The 16,316-nt window shown below is 43.1% G+C and overlaps 1 protein-coding gene across 3 annotated transcripts in view; it reads left to right on the top strand.

Moving 5' to 3' along the window:
• Positions 1 to 16,316, top strand: part of Cad87A (cadherin-87A) — a 727,611-nt gene that overhangs the window by 209,417 nt on the left and 501,878 nt on the right. For 2 of the 3 annotated variants that reach the window (XM_065228518.1, XM_065228519.1), the window contains exon 2: positions 2,578 to 2,595. The exons of the other annotated variant lie outside the window; for it this stretch is intronic. The gene's annotated coding sequence lies outside the window, so the exon portion shown is untranslated. The remainder of the gene's footprint in view (positions 1 to 2,577; positions 2,596 to 16,316) is intronic. 3 annotated transcript variants of the gene reach the window in all.

Here is a 16,316-nt window from a genome sequence, read left to right as displayed (position 1 = left end):
GCAATTTTCACCCGGTCACTCGATGAAGGGGTTTTTTTTGAGGTATGGAATCAGTCATTTATGTTTCCCGTCTTCAAAAATGGTGACAAGAAAAACGTCAGGAACTACAGAGGAATAACGAGCTTATCAGCTGCGTCAAAGCTGTTTGAAATAATTGTCAGCGATATGATTCTACGCCAGTCGCACAGCTATATTTCTACCGTTCAATACGGTTTTATGCCTGGAAGATCGGTCACGACGAATCTACTAAGCTTCACCAACACTTGCATAACTGCTATGGAAAGCAAGGCTCAAGTTGATGTCATCTATACTGACCTGAAGGCGGCTTTCGACAAGATCGATCACAATGTGCTGTTGGCTAAACTGTCACGTCTCGGATCATGCTCTAAGCTAGTGTCTTGGCTCAACTCTTACCTACCGGGAAGGAAACTCCGCGTTAAATTCGACTCCTGTGTTTCTTCGACCTTCTGCAATACATCCGGTGTTCCCCAAGGAAGCAACTTGGGACCATTATTGTTCACACTGTTTTTCAACGACGTTGCTTCGAAATTAGGCTTGGACTGCGTGATCATCTACGCCGATGACCTGAAAATATATTTAGTTATTCGCTCAACTGAAGATTGCCACCGTTTGCAACATCTTTTAGACCTATTTTCTGACTGGTACCATCGGAACAAGTTAATTATTAGCGTACCGAAGTGCTCTGTTATGACCTTTTATCGTTCAAAACAACCGATATTGTTCGATTATCGCATCAAGGGTACTTCACTTAAACGAGTTGAAGTGATTACTGATCTCAGAGTTGTGCTGGATCAAAAACTGACGTTCGATTCTCACTACACTTCGATAATTGCCAAGGCGAATCGACAGTTGGGCTAATTCTCGAAACCGCTTCTGTTGTTTGGACTCCAAATGATGTTTCCTGGACCTCAAGGATTGAACGTGTCCAGCGACGATTCATCCGGCCAGCACTGCGTCATCTACCTTGGCGCGATCAGTTGAACCTCCCTGTCTATCCCGATCGATGTAGACTGTTGGGCATGGACACTAGACTGATGCAAAATTTGACTTTTCCGCTCCACAGTGCTTAAATAGTTTCAAATCGGGTCCTGATTAGCCTCCCAAAGTTACAACTCATTTGGTTAGAAACAGACTTCGCACAAGCCATTTGAAGTTTACATGTAAATTACTATGGGAAATCTCAACTTTTTGTTCATTGCCTTCTAGTCTTTTTTCATATTAAGCTGCAAAACAGTTCGATAACCATTCTTATAGAAAATTTTCTCAGCTACAACTTTTCTATGTAAAACGAGACAGGAAAAAGTTATTAATTATTTAAGATATTGGTAAACTTATGACATGATCAAGCAGCTGCTCTGTAGGCAACACTGTATTTTGCAGTGTGACATAGTTGCCATGATTTTTGTGTCCTATTCAACGTCCCAGAAACACCAATGTTGCCTGCTGAGCAGTTGATTGAGCATGATCATAAGACATCAGTGCATTGAACCATTGATAACTTTCGATCCTTGCATTTAATCAAAAAGTGGTCTTGAGCAAAGTTGTAGCTGGGAAAATTTCCTACAAGTACAGTTGAAATCTTTTGAAGCAGACAGATATAGTGAATTATTATATAGACATGAACAAAAATCTTGGTTTTACCATGTAGTAATTCCCATACAAACTTCAAATGGTTTGTGCCATCTCAGTTTCTCACCAAATGGGTTCAAATTTTGAGAGGTTAGTCAGGATCCGATTTGGAATCGTTTAAGTATTGTGGAGCGAAAATTTCAAATTTTGCATCACTCTAATGGACACCCTTGAAAGAAGGCGAAGACTACTACAGGACAGATTTCACCGTACGTTGTTTGGATATAATGAACCAATATCGTCGATGATTCGAGCTTTTTCGGTGGTGGAGGATCTCTTTGAGTTCGGCGAAACTTCTGGTCGTTTTAAAAATAGAATTACTAGTTTGTCAATTTTGTAGCTGTTTTGAAAATGTATTCTCATATTCATTAAGACCACATATGTCAGATGAATAAATAAATAAATAAATAAATAAACAAAGTCTATGAGTGGTGGGGGGTTGGTGGAGAGGTGTTAGAAAAGTCTACTATAGTCTACGAGGGGAGAGGGAGGGGCGGGGTTAAAAAATATCAAATGTTGGTCTACGTCGGATTAACGGCCCTTCACTTTAAATCACCCCTCAGCTATAAAAAAAAGTCGAGCTGTCGTGAGTGTGCTCTCTTATTTCTGGACGTCAGCGGAATGAAAATGTAAATAGTGAAGTTCTAGTGAAACTAGATTGAAAATTACAGTGGATGACGATTATTGTGAAAAAGAATAGAAGAATTGCACGAGGAAAATGAATTTATGATGAATTAAGTAGGATAAAATAAAGTAGGTTTGCAAAAAAGGTCCAAAAGTGTGTAGTTAAAACCTTAAATAATCAGGATCGGAATCGCCACTTGCGCCGAAAAACCTACCAGCGCCCGTTCTGTTGGTCATCTTGTGCTAACGACAGATATGAATCGAAACCCTCCTAATGAAAGCCTATTATTTTTCTCATTTCAGTTTGCTTCAAGAATTTATGTAAGTACGATTTGTCACTTAATGTTTAAAAATTTTGAACGTTCACGGGCATTCCTTTTTCTGATCAGAACTTTATCTGATTCAACGAGAAAATAAAAGCTTCCTTCCTCCCATGCCCCCCGGTGCATTAACAGAACAACTCAAAATCGAATTAGTTATCAACCGACCACCCGAGAAGGGGCAACAAAAATCGACAAACAAGCCCGAAGACCTACAACCTTCCTCGCCCCATGCTGCTGTCCTGTCCCTCTCTCGCATTCTCTCTTCGGCAGCCATTTCGATATAAAAACTAATTCCCTCGAATTAGGATCGGCTCCTGTCGAGCGAGCTCCTAACGACAATTGAATTGAAAACGCAACGGGGGGTGGCCCTAATTCGATTTCCGAAAACAAAAACGAACTAGAAGACCTCTCCTCTGATAGTTGCATCTCGAAAAGTCAATGACTGCCTCCTTCTCCGGGTAAAAGTTTTCAAATTCAAATCGCTCAAACATGGACTCCATTGTCGTCGTCGTCGTCGTCGTCGTCGTCGGTATGTAGGAAATTCAACTTGAAGCAGCTTGCTTCGGATCGTTCTCCTATTTTGAGTTTTGTCCTGCTAGCAGTCTAACATATAGTTCAAGGATGCTTCCGTCTGTTCGTCGTCTGCATCCAGGGACTGAAATGCAAGTTGCTGCTGAATTTCGGTTCGTATATCGCAGGCAGTGAGAGATAGAGATTAATGTACGACCGGTTTTTTTTCTGCTCCCTTCGGAACATTTCTGGTTTCCACATTGCGAGCATGGCTTCCGGTTGTCGTCGTGCACATATTCCCCGATATAAACTTCGAATTGGATTTTAAAGAGCTTAAAGCGTCCGGTAGGTCAGCGATCCGGAATTCTTTCTCTGAGAATTCGCCCCGTATCGGGGGGTGGTTCGAAGTTCAGCACAAAAAGAGATTCACATTTTTATCACCTTTCCGTTTTTCTCTGTTCCACTTTGACCACAATTTCAGCAGCAGCAGCAGGGTGTTCCTAGATGTTGGATTTGATTGAGAGCTTTTTCTTCGGACGGGGGTCCGGCTAGATTTGGCTACCAGAGCAAGGAAGATGAATGTCCAAGATGAATCGACGACGATGTCTGGGGAGAAAATGGCCGGAATAAAATCTCATTAACAAGCAAATAGCCATAACCATAAACTTTCGCCCGTTTTTGCTTGACTTTCATATCGTTCGTTCGGAGTGATATTGCTGGTTTCCGGCGACGTGTCGCAGCGGTGGGTTCGGTTGTCCTGGGAATCAGCTTTTTTTCGGATTTAGATTAATAGACTGGCGTTCTGGGGATTAATTTCCATTTGGAAATAGCCTGGCACTCATTTATAGGATGGGAACGGCTGGGTTCTATTCTGCGAATCATCTGAATTTCCATCAGAGATTTACCAGAATTGTACCTGTCTTGCCTGAAGTGTATGTACCTGAATGGTAATGTTCTCGTAATTTCTAAGAAGTTCGCGGAACTTCTCTAACGAGCTAACAATTTTCCTGATATTCATGGAAGTTCCCTGAAGACCCATAAATCCATAATATCTCGGTACTTCTTGAAAGTTCCTGCAATTAATTAATTAATCTGCTCTGAAGTCCTCTGACTATCCATTTGAACATCCCTGAAAATATTGCACCTAAAAATCTCACAGCTTCTCTGCACCATGCTGACATTTTAGGAAATTTCCTAAATATCTAGTCTAAGTTTTCACAATTCTCATAAAGCTCTGCACCTGAAGATAATCCCAGAACATTCTGGAGTCATACAATTGCAAAAAGTCTGCGGTTTCTTGTAGTTATTTTGACTGTCCTTAAAATCTCTAACCTGGTCTGAAGATATCTAGACCTAGCATGTCTGAGGCTCATGGAATGTATATAAAGTATCCACAGTTTTTCTCACGATCTTTGGACTTTTCTGAAGTTTTCCTGACCTCGCACAACATATTAAACGTTTCTGCAGTATTCTTGAAGCAGATGGAATCGCCTTTTTTTCTTTGATGTGTTTTCCGTACTGTGTACCAATGCTGCTGACGCCAGGGAGGCAGCTCCCACTCTTGGTACCCTACCTATCGACCCATCAACTCATGGTCTGGGGACCAACGGCTTTACTTTTATTTCGAAGGAAGGCGTGATCAGAGATTGTATGCCTCAGAAAATCCCGACAAGGCCGATTGGGATTGAATCCTGGAACCACCTTGAAGTTTTTGAGGTGTTAAAGAAGGTCTCAGATTTTGCTTTATTGTTCCGCAGTCTATTAATGAAACTTCCCCGAATTCCACGGTATTTCCCTTAATTCCTCGGAACTGCCTTATGAAAAAAAATGTGTGAAACACCCTCTTAGTTCTCGTATCTTTCCTGAAGTTCTTGGTATGTATTTTTCTGAGGATGTTTCAGAAATCGGTCCTTAAGATCTTTTAACTTCCCACGTTCTCTGGAGCTCCTTAAATATTTCGCAATTTTTGAGAAGTTTTCGAAATTGTTCTTAAGTTCTCTGAACTTTTCTGATGATGTCTTGTTTAAGTTTCTTTAAATGTATCGTTATTTTTTCTGAATTTATCTCAGTACATCCCTGAAATTTCTGCAATTTTCCTGATATCCATGTAACTGCTTTAAAGTTCTCAGAATAGTTCCAAAGATCACGAAGCTTCCCTTAATATCTTTAAACTAAATTGTATTTATCAACTTCCGTATAGTTTCTGCAATTTTTAAAATTTAATTGGACAGTTTTTAGCATTTTCATGAAGTTCTCGTTATTCTTCTGAGTATATTACAGAAACTGTCCCAAAATTAATGAAACCGTCTTAAAGATCTCGTAACTTCTCCACGTTTTCTGCAGCTCCTTGAATTTCTAGCAGTTTCTGAGAAGTTTCTGAAATTTCTATGAAGTTCTCTAAACTTCCTTTATGTTCTGTGGAATATCTTCTTGAAATTTCTCGTTATTTTTTTTAAATTTAATTCTGGAAATTTATTTTTGCCTCTCAGTACCCTAGTAGCACGCTTGTCACATATCGGTTGTTGGATCTTTTTTACGACTTATTTCAGTCATAAACAAGTTGCTGCAACTTTTATTAACGGAAATGTACTACTCGGGTACTTCCCTGAAGTTTTCAAAACTGTCTTGATATTCATGAAACGGGTTTGAAATGGTCAGAACAGTCACAAAGTTCACGTTACTTCCCTTAACACATTTTAACTAAATTGAAGATTTGTTAACCTCCGTAATTTTCATGAAATTTTTCAAAATTTAATGAAACAGTTCTTCAAATTTTCCTAAAATTCTTCTTTGACTATATGTTTTTAGTATTACTTCTACGTGAAGTCAACGATTTACATAGTTGAAGATGCTAATTTCAAATAACAGACTGTAGTGGTAATTTTTATACGATAGATGGAGTAGATGCATAGCATAGTACTCCAACGGAACTATCAACTCTATGCTTTCATCTACTCCATCTATCGTATAAAAATTACCACTACAGTCTGTTATTTGAAATTAGCATCTTCAACTATGTAAATCGTTGACTTCACGTAGAAGTAATACTAAAAACATATAGTCAAAGTACATAACTCTGGATGGGAGCATACCATCAATTACTGTCAATGGTCGAAAGGTACAGTAGCAACACCTACCCCACCCGTGTCCCCTCGAGATCGTCAAGTCGACGATGACAGGAGCACATATCGTGGTAGGGGTAAACAATAGTTGCAATTTCCAAACCTACGACTGGATGCTTTCCTTCAAATAACAATTGAAGTGCGGTAAAAATCGGTAGAACTGTTTCAAACACACAGTTGGTACTTGAACGGGTCGGTTTTCATCTCTTTTTGCCAGTGGTGGCGGGGGGGGGACACCCCTCACCATCCCTCTCCAAAGGGGGAGTTTGGTAAAGAGAGATGAAAAAACCGATTTGTACCTTCCTTAAAAGTTGTCCTAGTTCGCTATTCTAATATCTATATACAATCTTCACACTGCCGTACTCCAATGGAACTATCAACTCTATGCTTTCAGATCTCGTGGCTGTAGAGGATCACCGGTCTAATCAGCGTCTTGTAGATAGTCAACTTCGTGCGGCGGCGAATTTCCTCTGGAGTCCAAGGTAGGCACGATTCCCTGCCATAATGCGTCTCTGAATATCTCTGCTGGTGTCATGTTCGGTGGTCACCAGTGAGCCCAAATACACGAACTCATCAACCACCTCGATTTCGTCACCGTCAATCTGAACTCGGGATGTCTTCCCTAGAATCTCTTCCTCTCATGCATTTTGTCTTCGATGCGTTGATGGCAAGTCCAATCCGCCTAGCTTCAGTCTGATGTACGTTTCCGATGTCATCGGCGAAGCCAAGAAGCTGGATAGACTTCCTGAAGATCGTGCCACTCGTGTCTATCTCAGCTCTTCTGATCACACCTTCTAACGCGATTTTGAATAGCAGACACGAAAGTCCATCACCTTGATGTGACCCCCTTCGAGATTCAAAGGGACTCGAGAGTGTCCCCGATACTCGAACAACGCACATCACTCGATCCATCGTTGCCTTGACCAATCACGTCAGTTTATACAGAAATCCGTACTCGTGCATAATCTGCTATAGCTGATCCCGATCGACTGTGTCGTATGCGGATTTGAAATCGATGAACAAATGGCGTGTGGGCACGTTGGTCCGTGGTAGCGTGGAAAGCCATGAATCCCGCCTGGTATTGTCCCACGAACTCTCTTGCCAATGGTGGCAGGCGGTGGCATAGAATTTGGGAGAGTACGTTGTAGGCGGCGCTCAGCAGTGTCACCGCGCGGTAGTTGCAGCAATCCAGTTTGTCGCTACTCCTCCGGTAATATCTCCTCCTTCCAAATCTTGGCAATTACCCAGTGCAGCGCTCTAGCCAGTGCTTCGCCACCGCATTTTAATAGCTCACTTGGTAGTTGATCTACAACAGTTGCTTTATTGTTCTTCAGCCGACCGATCTCCTCCTCAACTTCTTGAAGATCAGAGGCTGGTAGCCTGTCGTGCGTGCTCCAAGGTTTGTTGCCGTGCCACCTTCGTTTTCTGCTGCATCACCGTTAAGGTGCTCTTCATTGTACTGCTTTCTCATCTCAATCACCTTACACTCGTTCGTGAGAAGGTTACCGTCCAAGTCCTTGTACATATTGGCTTGCGGCACGTAACCTTTGCGCGAACTATTTAGCTTCTCGTAGAACTTCCGTGTGTCGTTTACGCGGTACAGATTTTCCTTCGTCTCGCGATCTCTGTCTTCCTGCTTGTCTGTATCGCTCCACATTCAATCTCGTGCGGTGTTGCAGCATTCTCGCCCGTGCTGCCTTTTTCTCCTCTACTAACAGTTTGCATTCGCCGTCAAACCAGTCATTTCTTCAGTCCAGGATCGCAGTACCTTGTGCCGCTGCAGCAGTACTACCTAAAGCGAAACGGATGTCCCTCCAGCTATCTTCAAGAGTAGCTGCGCCAAGCTACTCTTACGTGGGTAGTGCAACTTCCAGCTGCTGCGCGTAGTCCTGGGCAACTCCGGCGTCCCGTAGTTGCTCAATGTTGGGTCGCGGCGTTTGACTTCGACGGGTGTTATGCACCGTCGAGAGTTTTGAGCGCATGCATACTGCAACTAGGTAGTGGTCCGAATCTATGTTCGCACTGCGGTACGTGCGGACGTTGATAATGTCGGAGAAGAATTTTCCGACATTAGAACGTGAAGTTTTGTCGAAGTTCTTGTAAAGTTCCGGAAATGCTCTTGAAGTCAATGGAACTGTCTTGATGTTTTCTGGTCTTTATCAAGGTCACGAAATTTTCTTGAAGTTAATAGAATGGCTCTGAAGCTCTCGGAATTTAGCCTTGAAGATCTTTAAACTTCCTTGAAATTTTTGATTCATCACTGAATATTTTGGCTATACCCTAAAGTGCTCAGTATATCTTTGAAGCTTATGAAGCTGTCCTAAAGTTCGAAACTAGTTACCAGAATTTCTCAGAGCTACTTTATAGCTCCTACAGTTGTCTTGCGCCAAAACGCAGTTCAAGAAAGGAATGCGTAGGAATGTGTTGACGTGACACTCGCTTCGATGGAAGCCGAGAACGCCTCTGCACTTCCCTGAGGAGTCACTGGGATATTGGGTAAGAGGGTTGGGATTGCAGCAGTATTCGTTTTGGTAAATCATAAGCTGAATTGATGTCCTAACGATCATATAACGCGAAGGAGCTTGGGATTGAACCCACGATCTTCTGCTCAGTAGGCAAAAACGTTTGCCACTAGGCAAGCGAGCTCCAAATTAATCATCGAGTTGTTGTTATTGCCATGTAGTCATATTAATAAATAAAGCAATTGACGAATATTGAATGTGGATGTGCCTGAGATTAGACTCATGATCTTCTGCTCAGTAAACAAAATCGATCGCTCTAAGGCCACCGAGCCCATCATATCATATCATACCTTTACTCGAGTTGTTGTAACCATTCAAACCCGGCACCGACGACGACAAGTTTTGCAAGATACTTGATAACCAAGCGATTTGATCATAACTCTATTTAATATGAAAGGACCTGGGATCTCATTTTTCTGCTTAGTAAGCACTGCCACCGACTATCATTCAAATTCGAAAACTTAAAGCTACGAGAAAGCATTTAGGCCTTCATTATGTTTCACACGACGTTCAATGTTTCGATTTGCTCTTTACGCAGGCTATCGTGCCTCTTACATTATAACAAGCTATGACCGACATAACGATTGTTAAGGCCCGGATTAAACAATATATTAAAATGAAATTATATTCTCGAGAGCAGTCAATAATGTATCCCAAACTGGATCAAGCGTGTACTCTATTTTTCTAAATATTTCGGAGTGTTTCACCCAAGATCTAATAGGTTAAATTTTCTACAAAAGTGGCCTGGGATAAATCGTAATGTATTTTCCTCTGAAAGACCGAATACCATTACGTTTTCTCAATAGAACATCAATAACAATGAGAAAAACATTTAAGAAATAATTATCCACTGGATCCAACTCACCAAAAACAATCCATATTCGATAACTGGGTGCGAATCACAGAATCTTCAACGCATATCTTCCACTAGCCAATTCCAAAGCAGCACGATGAATAGACATGATTAACACCTCCTCCATACCTCTTTCATTTTATCATGGCTGCCCGAGCAGAAGAAAATACCTTATGTATACCAAATACAGGTTTGAAAATAGAATAACTGGCAACCTAAATATGGTATTTACGAGGCTGACATAAGAGGTAAAATACCAAAAATAATACCTAAAAAATGTTATATGAATAACGAGCTAATAATTAATTTAGTTATTATAATAACTGACGGATAACATACGCTTTTTTTATGCCAGAATACCATAACTTGCTATTTGAAAGGTCTTCTTTTTTTTTTGTAAAATATTGTTTATTTAGTTTTTAATAATAAATAACACATTTAAACAGATAAAAAAATTACATTATTCTACTAGATTTAGAATAAACTCTAGCTCACCTACATCGATTTTACTATTAACATTGACATTAATAAAGTTGATGTATTTTATGAAAATGTTAAGTAAATTGATTCTTGTCTCTGTTGCAATTGTACCCAGGATCGGGCGTAGAAGGTCTTCGAAAGTAGGCCTTTGTCACCCACCGAGAGTCATCGTCATCCTTCGTTGCACGTAGGCCCATGCCGCGGTTACTCGGCGGCACTCACTGAACTTGTGTTGCAAAGATTCGACGACCGACCACCATGCAGTGCTGACAATGCGGGTCGTTTGCACGGCCGATGATGTTCATCAGTCTGCGGTGCTCCGTTTTTTGTTCACTAACAAGTAGAGATTGCAGTGTTCACTCGGCTGTCGACAAAAGCAGGCCACTCTCGATGTGTGCTACGCGATCGTCTGTTTTCTCGGCAGCAACCATTGTGTGGTCCTCCTCATTGTTCTTCATCAGCAGTTCTTTCGGTCGATGCGTCATCGACTTTGGAAAGCAACCGTTTCGTGATGAGTGTGTGAGTGCTGACCACGTTTTGCGTCCATTGCTGCAATGGACGCGCTCTGACCCTCGTTGGCGTACAACAATTTGCCATACAATGAAACTACTGGAAGCGGCTCCAGTTCTGATGGAGGAGGCTTTTTGGATAGCGGAAGATAAAGTGTTTATTGTGTTGTACCTTTTGACTATAGTTTTAAGATGTATTGTATAGTGACCAAGAATCCTCGGCTCTGTAAAGTTAATTCGGTTGAGCCTTATCAAATAAATTAATTAACAAAAAAAAAAAAAAAAAAAGTAGAGATTGCTGCGCTGGCTCGATGACAGTCTTCTTGATGAAATGTTTGCCCATATCTTCTTCCAGTTCAGGTCTGGCTGGTTCCGTGCCACTTTTGGTATCTCGGTTTGCTCCAGATCTTCTTCTTCTTCTTCTGCTTCTTCTTCGCATTTCGAGCTTATTGCATATCGCATATTAGCTTATTGCGTGCTCTCAACTTAGTGTTCTAGATGCACTTCGGCAGTTATTAATTGAGAGCTTTCGATGCCTGTACCATTTTTGCATTGGTATAATTGTGTGGCAAGTCCAATCATAACTTCTATGCCCAGGGAAGTCGAGAAATTTTCCAACCCGAAAAATTCCTAGACCGGGGCGGGAATTGAACCCAGCCACCTCCAGCATGGTCTTGCTTTGTAGCTGCGCCTTTACCGACTGAGCTAAGGGAGGCCCCAGATAGAAGCGGTGAATTTGATCGCTGGTGGGGTTTTGTTGGATGTGGTGGGGATACAAGGAAAATTGCTGAGAGAGGAGTTTTAAGCAGGGAAGATCGGCAGGGGGAGGAATATTTTGGACGAGAAGGGACTGATAATCGGGAAGGGAATCGATATCTTTGCACTTGATCGCTGGCAATTGCAGTTTTAGTCCTCTATGCTTTTTACTGCGCTGCATTGGAACACGTGCTGCCAATCATCGAAACAGGAAAGTCCCCATTATCGCTGTCAACTTTGCCGTGTGGATGCATTGCGGTGGTATTATGGATGAGAGGTACTACACCTTCGCTGTGATGAAGGTGTTTAGTAATATTACCTTTTGCTGCAGGGTAAGGGAGCGCATGTTATGCATCCATATAAGCTACAGAATTTTGTTTATTAGCGTATTCCAGTTAAGCTTCACCATCAACCGCACTGAGTTTGCAAAAATAACACCCAGAACCTTCACCTTCTCTGTATTCTGTAGTCCTGGTATCAACAGTGGATCCCCATGGATGAATCCGACATCGATTGCCACTGTTTTATGGCGATTTAGTATTGCCCCGGCAACGACTTCAAAGCTGTCGAACAGCTGAAAGATCCGTTCAATTGTTTGCGTTGATGTTGCTAACACCGTGATATGGTCAGCGTACGCAACGCACAGATCCCCGCCACATACACGCTCCACCCGTGTGCGGCGGGGATGGAGGTAGAGCACAAAAAGCAGCATCGACATCGGATTTCCCTGACGTACGAATCGTTCTATGCGGAACGACTGTGAAAGGTGCCCATCCACTAACAGTCGTGATGAAGAGGTATCGGCGAAATCATGATTGATACCCAGAGAGAGAAGGGTTCGATAAAGAAACTCATGAGATACCCGATCAAACGCGTGGTCTAGGTCGAACGAGATCAGCTTCCCTTTCTGTTTTCTTCCGATAGGCTGGGCCACACAATCCTTGAGCGAGAGTGTAGCTTGAACAATAGAGCGGTCGGTGTTGGCGCATTTTTGAGCGTCACTCAGAACTCGATGTATCTGCAGCACGCGTTCCAAACGGGCCTTCATCACACGGCTAAGAATTCTATAATCGACGTTTAGCAGGCTAATCGGACGGTATGCTCTCGCTGTCCCATCGCCACCTCTCATTTTGACCAGCACGATTGTGCCATCGGTGAATTCCGAGGGGAGCTCCTTCGTCATAGCCTCATTTATTACGAAGTACAGCTCCCGATAGATGACGTCGAGTGTTCGTAGGTAGAACTCTACCGGCAGGCCATCGGTACCAGGCGATTTTCGTTTCTGCGATGTGCGGATGGCATTTTTCAAATCGTTAATAGTGATTTGATAGTCGTTCTCTGGTACGACTCTCTCGTTTATAAACGTGTCTTCCCCAACCTGCCTCGCCTCTCCAGCCGCATACAGGTCCCTGAAGTATCGGAACATGTGTTGTTCGATCTCCAGGGAGCCTTGTATTTGTTCTCCTCGCTCGTTCTGCAGTTCTGTTATAAAGGGTGATACGGTCAAAATTTGGTCAAGGGAAAACGCGTGTAAATCGGTGAAATCGTTTATTTAAAAAATCAAATTAAATTTCTTTTTCAAGTTCAATTAGTATAAAATTCAGGAAAAATATTCAGTTAGGCTTCCGCTTTTCCAAATCCGAATTGCCGGGCCTTACGCTTGACCCCTGCCATCAGATTTTGTACAGCCACCTTGTCCACCTTTTTCGCCGCAGAAAGCCAGTTTGCCTTGAACTGCTGCTCGCCCTTAGCAGTTTTTTGGTCTTCTTTAGGTTCCGCTTGACAATAGCCCAGTATTTCTCAATTGGGCGGAGCTCTGGCGTGTTGGGAGGGTTCTTGTCCTTGGGAACCACCTGCACGTTGTTGGCGGCGTACCACTCCATGGCCTTTTTACCGTAATGGCAAGATGCCAAATCCGGCCAAAACAGTACGGAACAACCGTGTTTCTTCAGGAAAGGCAGCAGACGTTTATTCAAACACTCTTTCACGTAAATTTCTTGGTTGACAGTCCCGGAAGCTATGAAAATGCTGCTTTTCAAGCCACAGGTACAGATGGCTTGCCAAACCAGATATTTCTTTGCGAACTTTGACAGTTTCATGTGCTTGAAAACATCTGCTACCTTTCCCCTTCCTTTTGCCGTATAAAACTCCTGTCCCGGAAGCTGCTTGTAGTCGGCTTTGACGTAGGTTTCGTCGTCCATTACCACGCAGTCAAACTTCGTCAGCATCGTCGTGTACAGCCTCCGGGATCGCGCTTTGGCCGTCGTATTTTGTTTATCATCGCGATTTGGAGTCACTACCTTCTTGTAAGTCGATAGTCCGGCTCGTTTTTTGGCTCGATGCACGGTTGTAGACGATACACCCAGCTTATTTGCGGCATCTCGGAGAGAGAGGTTAGGGTTTCGCTTGAAACTACCGGCAACTCTCTTTGTCGTCTCAGCGGCTTCCGGTTTTCGATTTCCCCCCGATCCAGACTTCCTGGCTGTCGACAAACGTTCCCCAAACACTTTAATTACATTTGTAACGGTTGATTTGGCAACTTTTAGCGTTTTTGCCAACTTTGCGTGCGAGTAGCTCGGATTTTCGAGATGCGCGAGCAAAATTTTGATACGCTGCTCTTCTTGCTTGGACGGCATTTTGACAACTGAAGAGTGAATTCCAAAATCAAAATAGGAGCAACATTCTACACACACACACCTTCAAAATGAGGGGTGTTCAGGTTTTTTAAATGCAAAATTGAAAGAAATACGTCAAGTTGATATTGACCAAATTTTGGCCGTATCACCCTTTAGTTGTTTTTTTCCTTCGTCTGTCGCCCAGCTTAAAGGTGGATAAGCTCTCGCCCGCAACGAACGTCTCGTCTCGTTGAGGCGGATGAAATTTTGTGCAAAACGACGCTGCAACATCAGCATTTGCGCTTTTACGCGGTTGATAGTCACCAGCATGGTGGGATTCTGATAGTACGCATCATATGCGAGTCGTAGCTGCGTGTACAGACGTTGGTGTTCAGCGTTATAGATGCTGAATGCTTCGCTCGACTTCCAGCGGAAAAACGACTTGATTTTTGGCTTCGCGTATGAAAGCCACCATGCCATCCAGCTGGGGAAATTCCTCCGTTGGCGGGTCCAAAACTGCCACCGAACTTGAAAATCTTCAATGTTTGCGGCAGTCAAAAGGTGAGGGCGGAGGGACCAAAACCGCGTCCTTGTTCGCGGGCGAGGTCGGGAAGGCAAATTCGTGCTGTTAGAGCCTTATGGTCTGAAAATGAACATACTTGCGTGGCAGTGCTTCGCAGATGCTCGCATAGTTCAGCGCTGACATACATACAGTCGAGCCTGGATGCCGCATTGTGAGTGACGTACGTGGGTGCGGGGGTTGTGGCGTACAGTTTTAACCATATGTCGTGTAACTGCAGCTGTCGTACGGTCGCTTGTATAGTTGGACTTGAGTTGGCACTCGTAGAGTCACTCGGACGTAGCATGCAGTTCAAATCACCGTCAAGGATGACGTGTTGCATGTTGAAGCGAAGAAGCGATCGTGCCGTTGAAAAAACCTCTCTCTTTCCGCACGAAAAGCTGTTCTCGATGGTGCGTAGACGTTGCAGAGAGTCGTATTTTGCACCCTCAAAGCAATGAGGCGGCCATCCAGGCTTTTCTCGACATGCGCGAATTGTATGTGGTCTTTTAGCGCGATTGCCGTTTCCCACCTCGCGTGATCCACATTACAGACAACGTTGAAGCCAGGGAGAGAGAGAGCTGCTCAATCTCCACCTCCTGAAGGAAAACGATGTCCAGCTGCAGCGTTCGTACGAAAGACCGAAGTGCGTCGATCTTCGTTGCGTTCGTGATGTTGTTGATACATGCGAGGTTATAACTGGAGAACTCAGCCATTAGGACGGTCGGTTACTCCCATCTCGCATATAGTCGTCGTTCTCCACTCGAGGTTTCTTGCCTGGAGGACGAGTGCGGAGATGCCTTTTGGAGCTGGATGAGCCGACAGATGAATCTGTCTCGTTTCCATCGGACTTACCACTAGCAGTTTTGCGATCCACTCCACCACTAGCAGGGGGCTGTTGACCTGTAGAGGGGATCAACGGCCCGCTATCCGATGGGTGAAGCGAAGTCGAGGTAGAGGCTAACGTAGGAAAAATGTCATCAGTGAAGACCGGTGGTGGTAACAACCTCTGTTGTTTTCGTTGGGGAATTTGTTCGGCGACTGCATACTTGCTAAGTTTGGGACGATTGGAATCCTAGTTCAAATCGTTTGGAATTATCATCAAGTACGTCTGGAACCATCTTCAGCAACATCTGAAATCTCCATCGGGAACGGCTTGAAGTCAAGTTGAAAACGTCTTGAACCAAGTTGGGAACGTCTGGAATCTACGGCATGATCGTTTGGAAACTCCGTTGAAACGTCTGAATCCAAAAATCCAAACGCCTCAAATCTTTGTCGGGAAAGTATGTTATCCCCGTTAGCGGACCAATTAAGCTAAATTTGAACCGGTAAATCAGATGATGACTGTTTATTATCATCATTGTGAAATGATTGACCTAAATATGCCCTCAACAGAATTAAAGATATATTTTAGAACCCTACGACATCATAGAACTTAAGTCCTAATGTTAATATGTAGTCTACGATTTGATTGATTGAAGAATAAATAAATAAGTGTGGATTCTTTTTCGGGAACGTTTGAAATAACCTTTGAGAATAACTAGAATCTCCGTCAGGAACGTTTGAATTCTCCACCGGTATATTTAAGTCAAGAACATCTAAAATCCAAGTTGGGATCGTCTCGAATCTCCGTTGGAAATGTCTGGAATCAACGGAATCGGAGATTGGGAAATGTAAGTTAATAATATCTGGAATCTAAGTCGGAAACGTATTGATTATCCTTCGGAATATTCTGGAATACCCGGCAAAAACGTTTGAATCAACTTCGGATACATCTAAGAACCCCCGGCAGG

This window comes from Ochlerotatus camptorhynchus, unplaced genomic scaffold (genome assembly GCF_037179485.1).
Source record: "Ochlerotatus camptorhynchus isolate MF236.1 unplaced genomic scaffold, CSIRO-AGI_Acam_v1.1 ptg000292l, whole genome shotgun sequence".
Classification (NCBI taxonomy): Eukaryota; Metazoa; Arthropoda; class Insecta; order Diptera; family Culicidae; genus Ochlerotatus; species Ochlerotatus camptorhynchus.
Note: the sequence above shows the minus strand (reverse complement) of the source record. Positions and strands in the feature narration are given on the sequence as shown.